The sequence below is a fragment of the Coregonus lavaretus genome (assembly GCF_964263955.1).
Source record: "Coregonus lavaretus genome assembly, chromosome: 26".
Taxonomy (NCBI): domain Eukaryota; kingdom Metazoa; phylum Chordata; class Actinopteri; order Salmoniformes; family Salmonidae; genus Coregonus; species Coregonus lavaretus.
The window spans coordinates 39,885,162-39,904,182 of NC_140013.1; the positions used below are offsets into that span (position 1 = coordinate 39,885,162).

The window sequence follows — 19,021 nt, forward strand, 5'->3', positions numbered from 1 at the left end:
CCCAGCGACAGCCCCAAAACATCACTGCTCTAGAGGAGATCTGCATGGAGGAATGGGCCAAAATACCAGTGTGTGAAAACCTTGTGAAGACTTACAGAAAACGTTTGACCTGTGTCATTGCCAACAAAGGGTATATAACAAAGTATTGAGAAACTTTTGTTATTGACCAAATACTTATTTTCCACCATAATTTGCAAATAAATTCATTAAAAATCCTACAATGTGATTTTCTGGATTTTTTTTCCTCATTTTGTCTGTCATAGTTGACGTGTACCTATGATGAAAATTATAGGCCTCTCTCATCTTTTTAAGTGGGAGAACTTGCACAATTGGTGGCTGACTAAATACTTTTTTCCCCACTGTATCTCTGAGCTCCAGCCTGTTATCTCCCAGCTGGTAGGGGGGGAGGATGGATTTTAATGCTCTTGCTTTGCGTGCCTGATTTCATCTGGTCTGATTCTGTACTGCTCTGGAATAAGAAGACAGATTTGGCTCCTCACCAAAACGCCTCTCTGTACTCTCCCATTTATCTCCAATATCACCCTTATATTCCCTATATAATAATACACTGCTGTCATATAGGGCTGGCCAAATACGTACACTGTACGAGAATAGGATGTAGTTGGAGACTGATCTTCAATGACATGAAGATAAATACCTTTATGGGGATTTTACCGAACATTTTCCAAATTCTGTGCCTGGTCTGGGTGGCGTCCAACCGGCAGTCCGAGGAGTGCTGGAGGATTATGGGAGATGGTGAAGGGTAAGAAGCTTAGGGAGAAGGCTTTCAAAGAACACACACTCACACTTCCTGAGTTCAGCTGCTGAGGGTAGACAGTATAGATGAGTCTGAACTTGGCTCATAGGGTTTCCCCCAACCCATTTCATCTGCCCTGAACTCTCCCATGTCTCTGCATTAGCCAAGTTGTTGGATTGATCGGCTGCTAAAACAGATCGATTCCTCTCTCCATCTCAATCCCTGGTTACCACCACCACCTCTCGCTCTATCTCAATCCCTGGTTACCACCACCTCTCTCTCCATCTCAATCCCTGGTTACCACCTCCCCCTCTCTCTCCATCTCTCCCTGGTTACCACCTCCTCATCTCTCTCCATCTCTCCCTGGTTACCACCTCCTCATCTCTCTCCATCTCTCCCTGGTTACCACCTCCCCCTCTCTCTCCATCTCTCCCTGGTTACCTCCTCCTCTTCTCTCTCCATCTCTCCCTGGTTAACTCCTCCTCTTCTCTCTCCATCTCTCCCTGGTTACCTCCTCCTCTTCTCTCTCCAGCTCTCCCTGGTTACCACCTCCTCTTCTCTCTCCATCTCTCCCTGGTTACCACCTCCTCTTCTCTCTCCATCTCTCCCTGGTTACCTCCTCCTCTTCTCTCTCCATCTCTCCCTGGTTACCACCTCCTCTTCTCTCTCCATCTCTCCCTGGTTACCTCCTGCCTCTGTCCTGTGTGTTTGTCTTTGTCCTGCTGGGTTGTGTCTGTCTATCTGTCTGTCTGTCTGTCTGTCTGTCTGTCTGTCTGTCTGTCTGTCTGTCTGTCTGTCTGTCTGTCTGTCTGTCTGTCTGTCTGTCTGTCTGTCTGTCTGTCTGTCTGTCTGTCTGTGTGTGTTGCACAGTATACCAAAACGTTGATACTTTTTCGATACTAGAACATGAAAAATGGTTCGGTTTAGAATTTGTTACTTTCGATACTTCTGTCAAATGTGTCTCACGACGTCTACTGATTGAGAGGATCAAGTCTGTATATCAGCGCTGCTGATGTCCTCTTACAGCACTCTGCCTGCCTCTTACAGCACTCTGCCTGCCTCTTGCCTGCTGATGTCCTCTTACAGCACTCTGCCTGCCTCTTACAGCACTCTGCCTGCCTCTTACAGCACTCTGCCTGCCTCTTACAGCACTCTGCCTGCCTCTTGCCTGCTGATGTCCTCTTACAGCACTCTGCCTGCCTCTTGCAGCACTCTGCCTGCCTCTTGCCTGCTGATGTCCTCTTACAGCACTCTGCCTGCCTCTTACAGCACTCTGCCTGCCTCTTACAGCACTCTGCCTGCCTCTTACAGCACTCTGCCTGCCTCTTACAGCACTCTGCCTGCCTCTTACAGCACTCTGCCTGCCTCTTACAGCACTCTGCCTGCCTCTTGCCTGCTCCACTTACTCACTGCTAGCTCTAACCTGTCAGGAGGAGCACTCACTGGGAGGCTGGGCTGCATCACCGCTTGAATAATGCAACACGGCATGTGGAAATGTTAAAACTGTTCATTACTGTTTGCAAAAAGTGTCCATTAGAACACTTTACAATGCAAGAAGATACCGGTAGCTTCCAGTGTTGTAGGCTAACTTTCCTTGCTAGCTTACAGCTGAAGCTAAAATCTATTCGCTACCCTAGTACCTTGTTTGGGATAGTCTGCAAACCGTAACGCAAAATATTGCTTTTCACCAAAAGCTTTATTAATTCACTTCGTCTCCCCCCGCCTCACGTCTCTCCCAGTCATGATCATCTTTGCTCGAGCCTGGAACTGTGGGTGTGAATGATGTCACGGGTCTTTATAGAGACAGCGCACGCTTCTAGAAAATATTGTTGATCAGTACAATAAAATAAGTCCCAAATGGAAGGGAAACCGATTTGTTTTTCATCTGTAGCCCCATGAAATCAGACAAAACAAGCTCAATAACTCAATGCATGCACACACTCCTATTTGAATATGCATCCACCTGTACTGTGAATAGGCCTAGGCTACATGTTGATTTACCCAGTTTATCAGTAGAGATTTACCATTCAAATAACTTATTACCAATATGTTATGTAGTTACACACACATGCCCTTGTTCCAGTTCATTCTCCATATGGGTCAACAGGGGAGAACATTGCTTTAGTATGTCTCTCTTTACTCTCTGTGCTTTTGGGTAATCTCCTTTTTAAACTGTGGACACGCTCGCACACACACGCACACACACACACACACACGCACACACACACACACACACACACACACGCGCACACGCGCACACACACACACACACACACACACACACACACACACACACACACACACACACACACACACACACACACACACACACACACACACACACACACACACACACACACACACACACACACTTGGCCAGTGTTGATTGCAACTCGCCATTCAGGTTTGATGCAATTTTCTGCCGTTCATATATTTAATCTCGTATTTATCAATTGTTTAGTCATTAATTGTTTGATCATTGCAACTCCACGAGGTGACCTCTTGCATGGAGCCCCAGGCCGAGGGAGATTGACAGTTCTTTTGTGTTTCTTCCATTTGCGAATAATCGCACCAACTGTTGTCACCTTGGGCAAATCTCCGCCTTATCTTAGCTCATTGGTCACCATAGCAACACCCACCCCTAGTATGCGCTCCAGCAGGTATATCTTACTGGTCATCCCCAAAGCCAACACCTCCTTTGGCTGCCATTCCTTCCAGTTCTCTGCTGCCAATGACTGGAACGAACTGCAAAAATCTCTGAAGCTGGAGACTCTTATCTCCCTCACTAACTTTAAGCATCAGTTGTCAGAGCACCTTACCGATCACGGCACCTGTACACAGCCCATCTGAAATTAGCCCACCCAACTACCTCATCCCCATATTGTTATTTATTTTGCTCATTTGCACCCCAGTATCTCTATTTGCACATCATCTCTTGCACATCTATCATTCCAGTGTTAATACTAATTGTAATTATTTTGCACTATGGCCTATTTATTGACTTACCTCCATAACTTGCTACATTTGCACACACTGTATATATATTTTCTGCGATATTTTGGACTTTATGTTTTGTTTTACCCCATATGTAACTCTGTGTTGTTGTTTTTATCGCACTGCTTTGCTTTATCTTGGCCAGGTCGCAGTTGTTGTAAATTAGAACTTGTTCTCAACTGGCTTACCTGGTTAAATAAAGGTGAAAAAAACATAAAAAAATAAAAACCTTCTCACCAAGCTGCTTGGCGATGGTCTTGTAGCCAGAGCATATGAGCGGAGTGGAGCGGTGAGAATCTCAGCTCCTCGCTCACGGAGTTGTTCACCCCTCCGCTCCCCCCGCTCAAAGCCACATCAGGCCAGTCCGCTCATTATCGCTCAGCGCTCAACGCAGTTTGCATCGCGCTCCACTCAAATCGCCCCCGCTCACTCCAAAAAAGGAACGAAATCTGCATGTATTTCACTTTTAGCTTAAACCACAGCCTTACTTTATCTCCCCGAATTTGTTGCATACAGACTCATCTCGGATTATCCATTCTGTCTTGAAACGGGGATCTAACACTGACGCTAAAATGAGATGTTAATCAGTATAGTATATTCCATAGCGAATTGACACGTTGTTTGCCAATGTTTCTGCAAAAGCAGCGATGCCCATTGGAAGTGCAGCGTGAGTGTAATCGGTGAGCAGGGATTTGATTTCTGTGACAGCAGGGAGGATCATCCCCAGGTTCCCCAGCTCCTTCTGCATTTTGTCTGTGAGGTCTGCTAGTGGTGTCAGCACACGGACAAGGTGCGTCAGCTGCGGTACTTGATTCAGGGTGATGTTAGCAACATTAGACTGGTCGGTTTCCTCTGTGCTCTTGCGTACACTTTTCACCAGGTGCCCGACTTTCACTAACAGCCTATTAATGTTGTCGTGCTCGTTAACTGCGTTTTTGATCGCCAGCTGAAGCATGTGAATGGGGCATCTCAGATGTAAATTTGACAAAGTAAAGTACTGATTTATCATAGTTTCTTGGGGGGGTGTAGCCCGGTTGAGCTGCGCTGGCGAAGTGTTGCATCCCTTCGCGTTCTCCTTTACTCAGCGGTTCATAGTCCATGAAAATCATTTTTAAAAATGCTACATCCAGCTCTCTTTTTCTCTCCCTTGTTATGGTTGGGCCTTTGCCTGCAGTGAATAAACTTTTGAATTCCTCAACGCTTTTCTCTTGTTGCTGCTGCTGCTCCTCGCTCTATAAAATACAAATTCTTGGACGACACAAATTAAATTAAACAGATGGATTCAGGGTCAGGCTTGAGCATGCTTCAGACTCTTGGTGTGAGCGAGCGAAATTGGAGCGGGACATAGGGCGACGCTCTGTCCTTTTAAAAATGCCGCTCTGCGCTCTGTTCAAAATCCGTCCGCTCACGCTCCACGCTCGCTCCCGCTCCACTCCGCTCATATGCTCTGCTTGTAGCCCATTCCAGCCTTTTGTAGGTCTACAATCTTGTCCCTGACATCCTTGGAGAGCTCTTTGGTCTTGGCCATGGTGGAGAGTTTGGAATCTGATTGATTGATTGCTTCTGTGGACAGGTGTCTTTTATACAGGTAACAAGCTGAGATTAGGAGCACTCCCTTTAAGAGTGTGCTCCTAATCTCAGCTCGTTACCTGTATAAAAGACACCTGGGAGCCAGAAATCTTTCTGATTGAGAGGGGTTCAAATACTTATTTCCCTCATTAAAATGCAAATCAATTTATAACATTTTTGACATTTGTTTTTCTGGATTTTTTGTTGTTGTTATTCTGTCTCTCACTGTTCAAATAAACCTACCATTACAATTATAGACAGATCATGTCTTTGTCAGTGGGCAAACGTACAAAATCAGCAGGGGATCAAATACTTTTTTTCCCCTCACTGTAATTATATTCATTATGATCTAAAAGGTGAAACTGATCTGAGATCAGCACTCCTACTCTGACTCTTTATGCATATGGGACCTGGACCTGGATGAGAGACAGGCAAGATGGGAGACAGACACTGTCAGAGAAATGAAACAATATAGGCCTATAGAGTGAGAGAGATGTACTGAATAAGCTGATTGGCAGAGGGACAGGCAGGAGGGATGGCAAGAGACGGGTTTCTAGAGGTGGGTTCATTTAGCTGCATTCAGGTCAGTGCTATGGTGGATGAGTGGAGTGCTCCCTGGCTCCTCTCTGTGCCTGGAGTGCTCCCTGGCTCCTCTCTGTGCCTGGAGTGCTCCCTGGCTCCTCTCTGTGCCTGCTGTGTGTATTGTACTGTAGGTGTTCTGGCCGCAGGTACTGTCACGTACTGTGTTCAAATCAAATGTTATTTGTCACATACACGCGTTTAGCAGATGTTATAGCGGGTGTAGCAAAATGCTTGTGCTTCTAGTTCCGACAGTGCAGTAATATCTAACATTTTCACAACATATACCCAATAAACACAAAACTAGTAAGGAATGGAATTTAAGAAAATATACATATACATATATGGACAAGCAATGACAGAGCGGCATGGACAAAGATACAGTAGAATATTATAGAATATAATGCAAGAATGAGTAGTGCAAGATATGTAAACATTATTAAAGTGACTGTAAACATTATTAAAGTGACTAGTGTTCCATTTCTTAAAGTGGCCAGTGATTTCAATAGGCAGCAGCAGCCTCTAATGTGCTAGTGATGGCTATTTAACAGTCTGATGGCCTTGAGATAGAAGCTGTTTTTCATTCTCTCGGTCCCAGCTTTGATGCACCTGTACTGACCTCGCCTTCTGGTTGATAGCGGGGTGAACAGGCAGTGGCTCGGATGGTTGATGTCCTTACGGGTGCTGTATGTGTCTTGGAGGGCGGGTAGTTTGCCCCCGGTAATGCGTTCGGCAGACCGCATCACCCTCTGGAGAGCCCTGCGGTTGCGAGCGGTGCAGTTGCCGTACCAGGCGGTGATACAGCCCGAAAAGGATGCTCTCAATTGTGCATCTGTAAAAGTTTGTGAGGGTTTTAGGTGCCAAGACGAATTTCTTCAGCCTCCTGAGGTTGCAGAGGCTCTGTTGTGCCTTCACCACACTGTCTGTGTGGGTGGACCATTTCAGTTTGTCTGTGATGTGTACGCCAAGGAACTTGAAGCTTTCCACCTTCTCCACTGCTGTCCCATTGATGCCTGTCACATAATAATAATAATAATAATAATAATAATAATAATAATAATAATATGCCATTTAGCAGACGCTTTTATCCAAAGCGACTTACAGTCATGCGTGCATACATTTGTTTGTGTATGGGTGGTCCCGGGGATCGAACCCACTACCTTGGCGTTACAAGCGCCGTGCTCTACCATCCTGTCTGCCTGTCACATCCTTTCTGCCTGGTCCATAGAGGGCTGTCACATCCTGTCTGTCTGGTCCATAGAGGGCTGTCACATCCTGTCTGCCTGGTCCATAGAGGGCTGTCACATCCTGTCTGCCTGTCACATCCTGTCTGTCTGGTCCATAGAGGGCTGTCACTTCCTGTCTGCCTGTCACATCCTGTCTGCCTGGTCCATATAGGGCTGTCACATCCTGTCTGCCTGTCACATCCTGTCTGCCTGGTCCATAGAGGGCTGTCACATCCTGTCTGCCTGGTCCATATAGGGCTGTCACATCCTGTCTGCCTGTCACATCCTGTCTGCCTGGTCCATATAGGGCTGTCACATCCTGTCTGTCTGGTCCATAGAGGGCTGTCACATCCTGTCTGCCTGGTCCATATAGGGCTGTCACATCCTGTCTGCCTGTCACATCCTGTCTGCCTGGTCCATATAGGGCTGTCACATCCTGTCTGCCTGTCACATCCTGTCTGCCTGGTCCATAGAGGGCTGTCACATCCTGTCTGCCTGTCACATCCTGTCTGCCTGGTCCATAGAGGGCTGTCACATCCTGTCTGTCTGGTCCATAGAGGGCTGTCACATCCTGTCTGTCTGGTCCATAGAGGACTGTCACATCCTGTCTGCCTGTCACATCCTGTCTGCCTGGTCCATAGAGGGCTGTCACATCCTGTCTGTCTGGTCCATAGAGGGCTGTCACATCCTGTCTGTCTGGTCCATAGAGGGCTGTCACATCCTGTCTGCCTGTCACATCCTGTCTGCCTGTCACATCCTGTCTGCCTGGTCCATAGAGGGCTGTCACATCCTGTCTGTCTGGTCCATAGAGGGCTGTCACATCCTGTCTGTCTGGTCCATAGAGGACTGTCAGGGTTTTCGAGGATGACTTGTGTTGCTATAGCAGCCATTTTTGTGGCACCGGATAGAATCACAGTTACAACTGTTATTTTTTGTTCTAAATACATCACAAATCTCTTTTAGGATATTGGATAGTGGTGTAAATTAATTATATGATAACACTGACCTGATTTTGAATCAGACTGTCTGGGGCTGGGATGAAACGTTAAAGCATGAACCTTCCTTTGGAAAATGTGACTATGCTATCATTGCATTGATAGAACATTGTGTTATGCTGGTGAATGAACTGACTTCAGCTGCGCTCAGTGACCGCATCAGAACACTAAAACCTGTCTGTCTCTCTGATCTGCTTTGGCCCCCAGCCTAGGGCGTTCCATTTGTAATGCCCAAATCCAAAGGTTATTTAAGAAGACTTTGTGTACATCTGTTGCAGGGTTTCCGTTAGCCGGTAATTGCCGGCTTTTGACCCAAAATATTATAATGAAAAGCGATAAATAAAATTGTTGCCGGCCAAATTGACCAGGAGAAAAAGCAATCCCATTGCAAAATGCTTTTTATTCATTGATGGAAATACCAGTTGATGGAAATACATTTTACCAGCATGCTTATCGGTCTATAGGTCAAATCAAATTGTATTTGTCACATGCTGCGAATACAATAGAGGTGTGGAGTTTACCGTGAAATGTTTACTTATGAATCTTTTCCCAACAATGCGGAATTAAAAAGTAAGAAAATGTGCAAATTAAATAGAAAATAGTAACACAATAACGAGGCAATATACAAGGAGGACCAGTACCGAGTCAATGTGCAGGGGTACGAGGTAGTTGAGGTAATATGTACGTGTAGGTAGGGGTAAAAGTATTTGTATTTATTATGGATCCCCATTGGCGGCTGCCAAGGCAGCAGCTACTCTTCCTGAGGTCCATCAAAATTAAGGCAGTTATACAATTTGTAAAACATTACAATACATTCACAACACATTAAGTGTGTTCCCTCAGGCCCCTCTATTACCACATATCTACAACACAAAATCCATGTGTACGTGTGTGTATAGTGCGTATGTTATCGTGTGTGTATGCATGTGTCTGTGCCTATGTTTGTGTTGCTTCACAGTCCCCGCTGTTCCATAAAGTGTATTTTAATCTTTTTTTTTTTTTTTTAAATCTAATTTTACTGCTGGCATGAGTTACTTAATGTGGAATAGTTCCATGTAGTCATGGCTCTATGTAGTATTGTGCGCCTCCCATAGTCTGTTCTGGACTTGGGGACTGTGAAGAGACCTCTGGTGGCATGTCTTCTGGGGTATGCATGGGTGTGCCAGTAGTTTAAACAGACAGCTCGGTGCATTCAACATGTCAATACCTCTCACAAATACAAGTAGTGATGAAGTCAATCTCTCCTCCACTTTGAGCCAGGAGATATTGACATGCATATTATTAATGTTAGCTCTCTGTGTACATCCAAGGGCCAGCCGTGCTGCCCTGTTCTGAGCCAATTGCAATTTTCTTAAGTCCCTCTTTGTGGCACCTGACCACACGACTGAACAGTAGTCCAGGTGCGACAAAACTAGGGCCTGTAGGACCTGCCTTGTTGATAGTGCTGTTAAGATGGTAGAGCAGCGCTTTATTATGGACAGACCTCTCCCCATATGTTTTGACCCTGACAGTTTACAATCCAGGGTTACTCCAAGCAGTTTAGTCACCTCAACTTGCTCTATTTCCACATTATTCATTACACGATTTTAGTTGAGGTTTAGGGTTTAGTGAATGATTTGTCCCAAATACAATGCTTTTAGTTTTTGAAATATTTAGGACTGACTTATTCCTTGCCACCCCTTCTGAAACTAACTGCAGCTCTTGAAGTGTTGCAGTCATTTCAGTCGCTGTAGTAGCTGACTTGTATAGTGTTGAGTCATCCGCATACACAGACACTCTGGCTTTACTCAAAGCCAGTGGCATGTCATTAGTAAAGACTGAAAAAAGTAAGGGGCCTAGACAGCTGCCCTGGGGAATTCCTGATTCTACCTGGATTATGTTGGAGAGGCTTCCATTAAAGAACACCCTCTGTGTTCTGTTAGACAGGTAACTCTTTATCCACAATATAGCAGGGCGTGTAAAGCCATAACACATATACGTTTCTCTAGCAGCAGACTATGATCGATAATGTCAAAAGCCGCACTGAAGTCTAACAAGACAGCCCCCACAATCTTTTTATCATCAATTTCTCTCAGTCATTTGTGTAAGTGCTTGTTTAATGTCCTTCCCTATAAACATGCTGAAAGTCTGTCAATTTGTTTACTGTAAAATAGCATTGTATCTGGTCAAACACAATTTTTTCCAAAAGTTTACTAAGGGTTTGTAACAGGCTGGTTTGGTCGCCTGTTTGAGCTAGTAAATTGGGCTTTACTATTCTTAGGTAGGGGAATTACTTTTGCTTCCCTCCAGGCCTGAGGGTACACACTTTCTAGTAGGCTTAAATTGAAGATATGGCAAATAGGAGTGGCAATATCGTCCGCTATTATCCTCAGTAATTTTCCATCCAAGTTGTCAGACCCCGGTGGCTTGTCATTGTTGATAGACAACAATACTATTTTTACCTCTTCCACACTTACTTTACGGAATTCTAAATTACAATGCCTTCCACACTTACTTTACGGAATTCGAAATTGCAATGCTTGTCTTTCATAATTTGGTCAGATATACTTGGATGTGTAGTGTCAGCATTTGTTGCTGGCATATCATACCTACGTTTCCTAATCTTGCCAGTGTAAAAATCATTAAAGTAGTTGGCAATATCAGTTGGGTTTGTGATGAATGAGCCATCTGATTCAATGAATGATGGAGCGGAGTTTGCCTTTTTGTCCAAAATGTCATTGAAGGTCTTCCAAAGCTTTTTACTTTCATTCTTTTTGTCATTTATCTTTGTTTCATAGTGTAGTTTCTTCTTCTTTTTATTCAGTTTAGTCACATGATTTCTCAATTTTCAGTACGTTTGCCAATCGGTTGTGCAGCCAGACTTATTTGCAGTTTCTTTGGCCTTATCCCTCTCAACCATACACATTTTCAATTCCTCATCAATCCACAGGGATTTAACAGTTTTTACAGTTATTTTCTTAATGTGTGCATGCTTAGTAGTACAGTGAGGGGGGAAAAAAGTATTTGATCCCCTGCTGATTTTGTACATTTGCCCACTGACAAAGAAATTATCAGTCTATCATTTTAATGGTAGGTTTATTTGGACAGTGAGAGACAGAATAACAACAAAAAAATCCAGAAATATGCATGTCAAAAATGTTATAAATTGATTTGCATCTTAATGAGGGAAATAAGTATTTGACCCCCTCTCAATCAGAAAGATTTCTGGCTCCCAGGTGTCTTTTATACAGGTAACGAGCTGAGATTAGGAGCACACTCTTAAAGGGAGTGCTCCTAATCTCAGTTTGTTACCTGTATAAAAGACACCTGTCCACAGAAGCAATCAATCAGATTCCAAACTCTCCACCATGGCCAAGACCAAAGAGCTCTCCAAGGATGTCAGGGACAAGATTGTAGACCTACACAAGGCTGGAATGGGCTACAAGACCATCGCCAAGCAGCTTGGTGAGAAGGTGACAACAGTTGGTGCGATTATTCGCAAATGGAAGAAACACAAAAGAACTGTCAATCTCCCTCGGCCTGGGGCTCCATGCAAGATCTCACCTCGTAGAGTTGCAATGATCATGAGAACGGTGAGGAATCAGACCAGAACTACACGGGAGGATCTTGTCAATGATCTCAAGGCAGCTGGGACCATAGTCACCAAGAAAACAATTGGTAACACACTACGCCGTGAAGGACTGAAATCCTGCAGCGGCCGCAAGTTCCCCCTGCTCAAGAAAACACATATAAAGGCCCATCTGAAGTTTGCCAATGAACATCTGAATGATTCAGAGGAGAACTGGGTGAAAGTGTTGTGGTCAGATGAGACCAAAATCGAGCTCTTTGGCATCAACTCAACTCGCCGTGTTTGGAAGAGGAGGAATGCTGCCTATGACCCCAAGAACACCATCCCCACCGTCAAACATGGAGGTGGAAACATTATGCTTTGGGGGTGTTTTTCTGCTAAGGGGACAGGACAACTTCACCACATCAAAGGGACGATGGACGGGGGCCATGTACCGTCAAATCTTGGGTGAGAACCTCCTTCCCTCAGCCAGGGCATTGAAAATGGGTCGTGGATGGGTATTCCAGCATGACAATGACCCAAAACAAACGGCCAAGGCAACAAAGGAGTGGCTCAAGAAGAAGCACATTAAGGTCCTGGAGTGGCCTAGTCAGTCTCCAGACCTTAATCCCATAGAAAATCTGTGGAGGGAGCTGAAGGTTCGAGTTGCCAAACGTCAGCCTCGAAACCTTAATGACTTGGAGAAGATCTGCAAAGAGGAGTGGGACAAAATCCCTCCTGAGATGTGTGCAAACCTGGTGGCCAACTACAAGAAACGTCTGACCTCTGTGATTGCCAACAAGGGTTTTGCCACCAAGTACTAAGTCATGTTTTGCAGAGGGGTCAAATACTTATTTCCCTCATTTAAAATGCAAATCAATTTATAACATTTTTGACATGCGTTTTTCTGAATTTTTTTGTTGTTATTCTGTCTCTCACTGTTCAAATAAACCTACCATTAAAATTATAGACTGATCTTGTCTTTGTCAGTGGGCAAACGTACAAAATCAGCAGGGGATCAAATACTTTTTTCCCTCACTGTAACTGGGATAAACAATTTCAGAAATGTGTCAAGGGCAGCTTCTGGTTGCTTCTCATTACACACCATGGACCAACACATATCCTTTACATCAACAACATAGCAATCACTACAAAACGTATTGTATGACCTCTTATACACTGTATTAGGCCCAGCCTTTGGAACTTTGTTTTTCCTAGATATGGCTACTATATTGTGATCACTACATCCGATGGATTTGGATACTGCTTTCAACCAAATTTCTGTATCATTCGTAAAGATGTGATCAATACATGTTGATGATTTCATTCATGTGCTGTTTGTAACTACCCTGGTAGGTTGACTGATAACCTGAACCAGGTTGCAGGCACTAGTTACAGTTTGAAGCTTTCTCTTGAGTGGGCAGCCTGATGAAAGCCAGTCAATATTTAAATCACCCAGAAAATATACCTCTGTTGATGTCACATACATTATCAAGCATTGCACACGTTATCCACATACTGACTGTTAGCACTTGGTGGTCTATAGCAGCTTCCCACCAGAATGGGCTTTAGGTGAGGCAGATGAACCTGTAACCATATTATTTCAACAGTATTTAACATGAGATCCTCTCTAAGCTTTACAGGAATGTGGTTCTGAATATAAAACGGCCACACCTCCACCTTTTGGCTTTTCTGTCTTTTCTGTAGATCTTATAACCATATATTGCTACCACTGTTTCATCAAAGGTATTATCTAAGTTCGTTTCAGAGATTGTCAGAATAAGAATGTCATCTGTTACTAGCAAATTATTGATTTCATGAACCTTGTTTCTTAAGCTACATACAGTGGGGGGGGGGAAGTATTTAGTCAGCCACCAATTGTGCAAGTTCTCCCACTTAAAAAGATGAGAGAGGCCTGTAATTTTCATCATAGGTACACGTCAACTATGACAGACAAAATGAGAGAAAAAAACTTTGTAGGATTGTAGGATTTTTATGAATTTATTTGCAAATTAAGGTGGAAAATAAGTATTTGGTCAATAACAAAAGTTTCTCAATACTCTGTTATATACCCTTTGTTGGCAATGACACAGGTCAAACGTTTTCTGTAAGTCTTCACAAGGTTTTCATCAAACGTTTTCTGTAAGTCTTCACAAGGTTTTCACACACTGTTGCTGGTATTTTGGCCCATTCCTCCATGCAGATCTCCTCTAGAGCAGTGATGTTTTGGGGCTGTCGCTGGGCAACACGGACTTTCAACTCCCTCCAAAGATTTTCTATGGGGTTGAGATCTGGAGACTGGCTAGGCCACTCCAGGACCTTGAAATGCTTCTTACGAAGCCACTCCTTCGTTGCCCGGGCGGTGTGTTTGGGATCATTGTCATGCTGAAAGACCCAGCCACGTTTCATCTTCAATGCCCTTGCTGATGGAAGGAGGTTTTCACTCAAAATCTCACGATACATGGCCCCATTCATTCTTTCCTTTACACGGATCAGTCGTCCTGGTCCCTTTGCAGAAAAACAGCCCCAAAGCATGATGTTTCCACCCCCATGCTTCACAGTAGGTATGGTGTTCTTTGGATGCAACTCAGCATTCTTTGTCCTCCAAACACGAAGATTTAGTTTTTACCAAAAAGTTATATATTTTGGTTTCATCTGACCATATGACATTCTCCCAATCCTCTTCTGGATCATCCAAATGCACTCTAGCAATCTTCAGACGGGCCTGGACATGTACTGGCTTAAGCAGGGGGACACGTCTTGCACTGCAGGATTTGAGTCCCTGGCGGCGTAGTGTGTTACTGATGGTAGGCTTTGTTACTTTGGTCCCAGCTCTCTGCAGGTCATTCACTAGGTCCCCCCGTGTGGTTCTGGGATTTTTGCTCACCGTTCTTGTGATCATTTTGACCCCACGGGGTGAGATCTTGCGTGGAGCCCCAGATCGAGGGAGATTATCAGTGGTCTTGTATGTCTTCCATTTCCTAATAATTGCTCCCACAGTTGATTTCTTCAAACCAAGCTGCTTACCTATTGCAGATTCAGTCTTCCCAGCCTGGTGCAGGTCTACAATTTTGTTTCTGGTGTCCTTTGACAGCTCTTTGGTCTTGGCCATAGTAGAGTTTGGAGTGTGACTGTTTGAGGTTGTGGACAGGTGTTCAAACAGGTGCCATTAATACAGGTAACAAGTGGAGAACAGAGGAGCCTCTTAAAGAAGAAGTTACATGTCTGTGAGAGCCAGAAATCTTGCTTGTTTGTAGGTGACCAAATACTTATTTTCCACCATAATTTGCAAATAAATTCATTAAAAATCCTACAATGTGATATTCTCGATTTTCTTTTCTCAATTTGTCTGTCATAGTTGACGTGTACCTATGATGAAAATTACAGGCCTCTCTCATCTTTTTAAGTGGGAGAACTTGCACAGTTGGTGGCTGACTAAATACTTTTTTCCCCACTGTATGTTAATGTGGGCTATTTTTAGCACTTTTCTGGGATGCTTGTTTGTTTTTATTGCTTTACTGGGAAGCTTAGCAGAGGTAGACATGCTCAGGTTATTTATGTTAGTGCAGGGTGAGCTGCACACAGTGGACTTCCTGCTAGGGCACACCGCCTCAGTGCTAACAGTTTAAAAACTAACTTTTTTCCCCCACTGTACATACACAGTATACACTGGTTCATAGTCACATGATTACTGCATACAATAGCTGTTGGATCAGCAGAGGCATTCAGGGCAGTAAGAGGGGCATCAATTAGGTTACTTACATTGTGTCTTCCAGTGCCCCTGGGATAATGTGCATTTGCTGAAGCATTATGACAAGTCAGCGACACAATGGTAGGGATTAAATGAGCTGGACTTGGGTCATTGATAAGTCATTGTCTCAACGCATCCTTATAATGCTGTGAAAGGATCAAGGAACCCAAATGATTTGGGTGGATCCCATCCTCCTTATAATTCGAGCTTTGTTTCCAGAAGGTATCAAAATTGTCAATAAATGTTACTCCCACAGAGCTGCAATAGTCTCGTAGCCAGTTATGGAGGGCTAAAAGTCTGCTGAACCATTTTAATGCCGCGATTTAGGGAGGGCAGAGGGCCAGATATTATGGGGCGTTTCTTGGTGTCTAGTAGTGACCCAATCAGTTCTTTACAATCCATATTCAGCTGTTCTGAGCTGCCCTCCATAATGTCATTGAATCCCACATGAACTATGATAGACTCTATTTCCTGACGCTGGTTTAAAATGACTAGACAATCAGGATAGATTATAGACTGAGTAGCAGCAGCAGCGTATGTGAAGTGTAAAAGTGTGTGTGTTTGTGGCGTCAATGAGCGTATGTAATATGTGACGGTGTGCGTGTGTGTATGTTGGGAGTGTCAATGTATAACCGCAGTTCGTTGCTGCTGCAGCTCCTCCGCTTGTTGCTCCTGCAGCTCCTCCGCTTGTTGCTCCTGCAGTTCCTCAGCTTGTTGCTCCTGCAGCTCCTCCGCTTGTTGCTCCTCCGCTTGTTGCTCCTGCAGCTCCTCCGCTTGTTGCTCCTGCAGTTCCTCAGCTTGTTGCTCCTGCAGCTCCTCCGCTTGTTGCTCCTCCGCTTGTTGCTCCTGCAGCTCCTCCGCTTGTTGCTCCTGCAGCTCCTCCGCTTGTTGCTCCTGCAGCTCCTCCGCTTGTTGCTCTTGCAGCTCCTCCGCTTGTTGCTCCTGCAGCTCCTCCGCTTGTTGCTCCTGCAGCTCCTCCGCTTGTTGCTCCTGCAGTTCCTCAGCTTGTTGCTCCTGCAGCTCCTCCGCTTGTTGCTCCTCCGCTTGTTGCTCCTGCAGCTCCTCCGCTTGTTGCTCCTGCAGCTCCTCCGCTTGTTGCTCCTGCAGCTCCTCCGCTTGTTGCTCCTGCAGCTCCTCCGCTTGTTGCTCCTGCAGCTCCTCCGCTTGTTGCTCCTGCAGCTCCTCCGCTTGTTGCTCCTGCAGCTCCTCCGCTTGTTGCTCCTGCAGCTCCTCCGCTTGTTGCTCCTGCAGCTCCTCCGCTTGTTGCTGCTGGAGTGAAACGTGTTTTTATAAGCCCAGTCATTGCGCAACAATTCTAAATGCAATCCTGTGTTAATCACAGTCTTGACGGCCACCATTTAAAAATATATATATTTGTATTTCTCAACTGGTAATTGAAGCACGCCTCCCATTCCCCATTAAAGTGCATAGTCAACGGTAGACAGGCTATCAGCGCATCACACACCACTTTACAATGTGAGCTGGAGGCATTATGAAACATGAACGTTTTACTACATATTATGAAGCATGTCTCAGCTTGCTTCAAAGTAGCCTAGACAAAATCCGACAATTGAAAAGTGGATGATTTTTTTTTTTTATGTAAAAAAAAGTTTTTCTCTCCCCAATTTCGTTTTTACAATCTTGTCTGATCGCTGCAACTCTCCGAGGCCCGGCAATTATTTTCTAAAGTCTTGCTCATATGACATTTAACCAGCATTTATCTCCTGTTTTACGACTTTCCATATCAACTTTCTTTCGTTGTCCAGAAGCCAAATGCACGATCCTAGTCATATTAGCATACCATCCTAGTCATATTAGCATCCCATCCTAGTCATATTAGCACACCATCCTAGTCATATTAGCACACCATCCTAGTCATATTAGCATACCATCCTAGTCATATTAGCATACCATCCTAGTCATATTAGCATACCATCCTAGTTGTTGCATCTTTAGATTCCCCCTCTAAGTTTCAAACAGAGATTTTCTATTAGAATAACGTTTTTATTGGCTGCTTCTTCTCTGTCATCTTCCCGGTCATGACGGAAACCCTGATCTGAAGCTCTACTTTGATTAAATGATCACATTTCCAAAATGTGCTGTATTATGTGTTTGGTCGGATTAGTAACAGGAACACCTCCTGTCATATGTGTGTTTCTGTCCTGATGGGAGGTTTTGCATGAGCTGAACGCTCTGGTGAGGCCTCACACACACACACACACACACACACACACACACACACACACACACACACACACACACACACACACACACACACACACACACACACACACACACACACACACACACACACACACACAGCATTGCTTTACCTAAATGGACAGATGCTTTTAACCATTAGAGAGAGAATAGCCCCCATGGGCCATTCATTCTGCTGTATAGCCCCCATGGGCCATTCATTCTGCTGTATAGCCCCCATGGGCCATTCATTCTGCTGTATAGCCCCCATGGGCCATTCATTCTGCTGTATAGCCCCCATGGGCCATTCATTCTGCTGTATTGCCCCCATGGGCCATTCATTCTGCTGTATAGCCCCCATGGGCCATTCATTCTGCTGTATAGCCCCCATGGGCCATTCATTCTGCTGTATAGCCCCCATGGGCCATTCATTCTGCTGTATAGCCCCCATGGGCCATTCATTCTGCTGTATTGCCTCCAGCGTCATGGTGAGCTCAACTCAGCTGTGTGTTTACTATGCTGTATTTAGATCTGTCAGACAATAGTAAGCTATGAAACACACACACACACACACACACACACACACACACACACACACAACACACAATTACTGACACTTCGCAGCACCGCCTGTGTGGTTGTATCCCATTTTAAAATGGTTATTAAAAAACACTCTCACATACACGGAATTACAGATAGCCTAACTTAAGGTAATTAAACACGGAATTACAGATAGCCTAATTTAAGGTAATTAAACACGGAATTACAGATAGCCTAACTTAAGGTAATTAGACACTTAATGCAGAGTCACCTATAATTAAATGTTAGGGTGTTAATGTAATTAAGGAATTTATATGCAATTCATTTAGTGTGCATTCTCTGCTGTGACTGTCAGGCACCCTTACACCAAAGGTTAGGAAGTAGGAATCCTCTTTGGACTATTGATATGCATCCATGTTGAACTCTGACCTAGCAGGTGAGAGACGAAGGCTCAGATTAGCGGTGGCTATTGCTATGGGAACAGAATCATGTTGTAGTGATCCACTGTATGAGCCGCGTTACAATTCCCACCAAGTGGGTTAACCCTATTGGCGCAATGCGAGGGTGTTTGCCATTCACGACAGCGACCCGGGTTAGCTTCCCTGACCTGCCGTTCGCCACATTATGTATCAGATTAGTTGGAAGACTCAGAGCTCAATTAGTGTAATCCCTCTGTTTTAGTGTGGGCCGGGTTTACACACACACATAAGCTGCTGAGGTTATTGCATTCACAATCAAAGGATTAAGGTGAAATTGAGAGGGTTTTAACGGGGACTGCTGCACGCACAGTTGCAATGCACGCACATGAGTTGTATACATGCAACAACATGTGTTTCAGGCTTTGGGAACCTCGGGGTGTGTTTG

The 19,021-nt window shown here is 44.6% G+C and overlaps 1 protein-coding gene across 1 annotated transcript in view; it reads left to right on the top strand.

Moving 5' to 3' along the window:
- Positions 1–19,021, top strand: part of LOC311102173 (homeobox protein cut-like 1) — a gene marked incomplete at its 3' end in the record, with an annotated part of 130,686 nt that overhangs the window by 65,983 nt on the left and 45,682 nt on the right. The window lies entirely within an intron of this gene.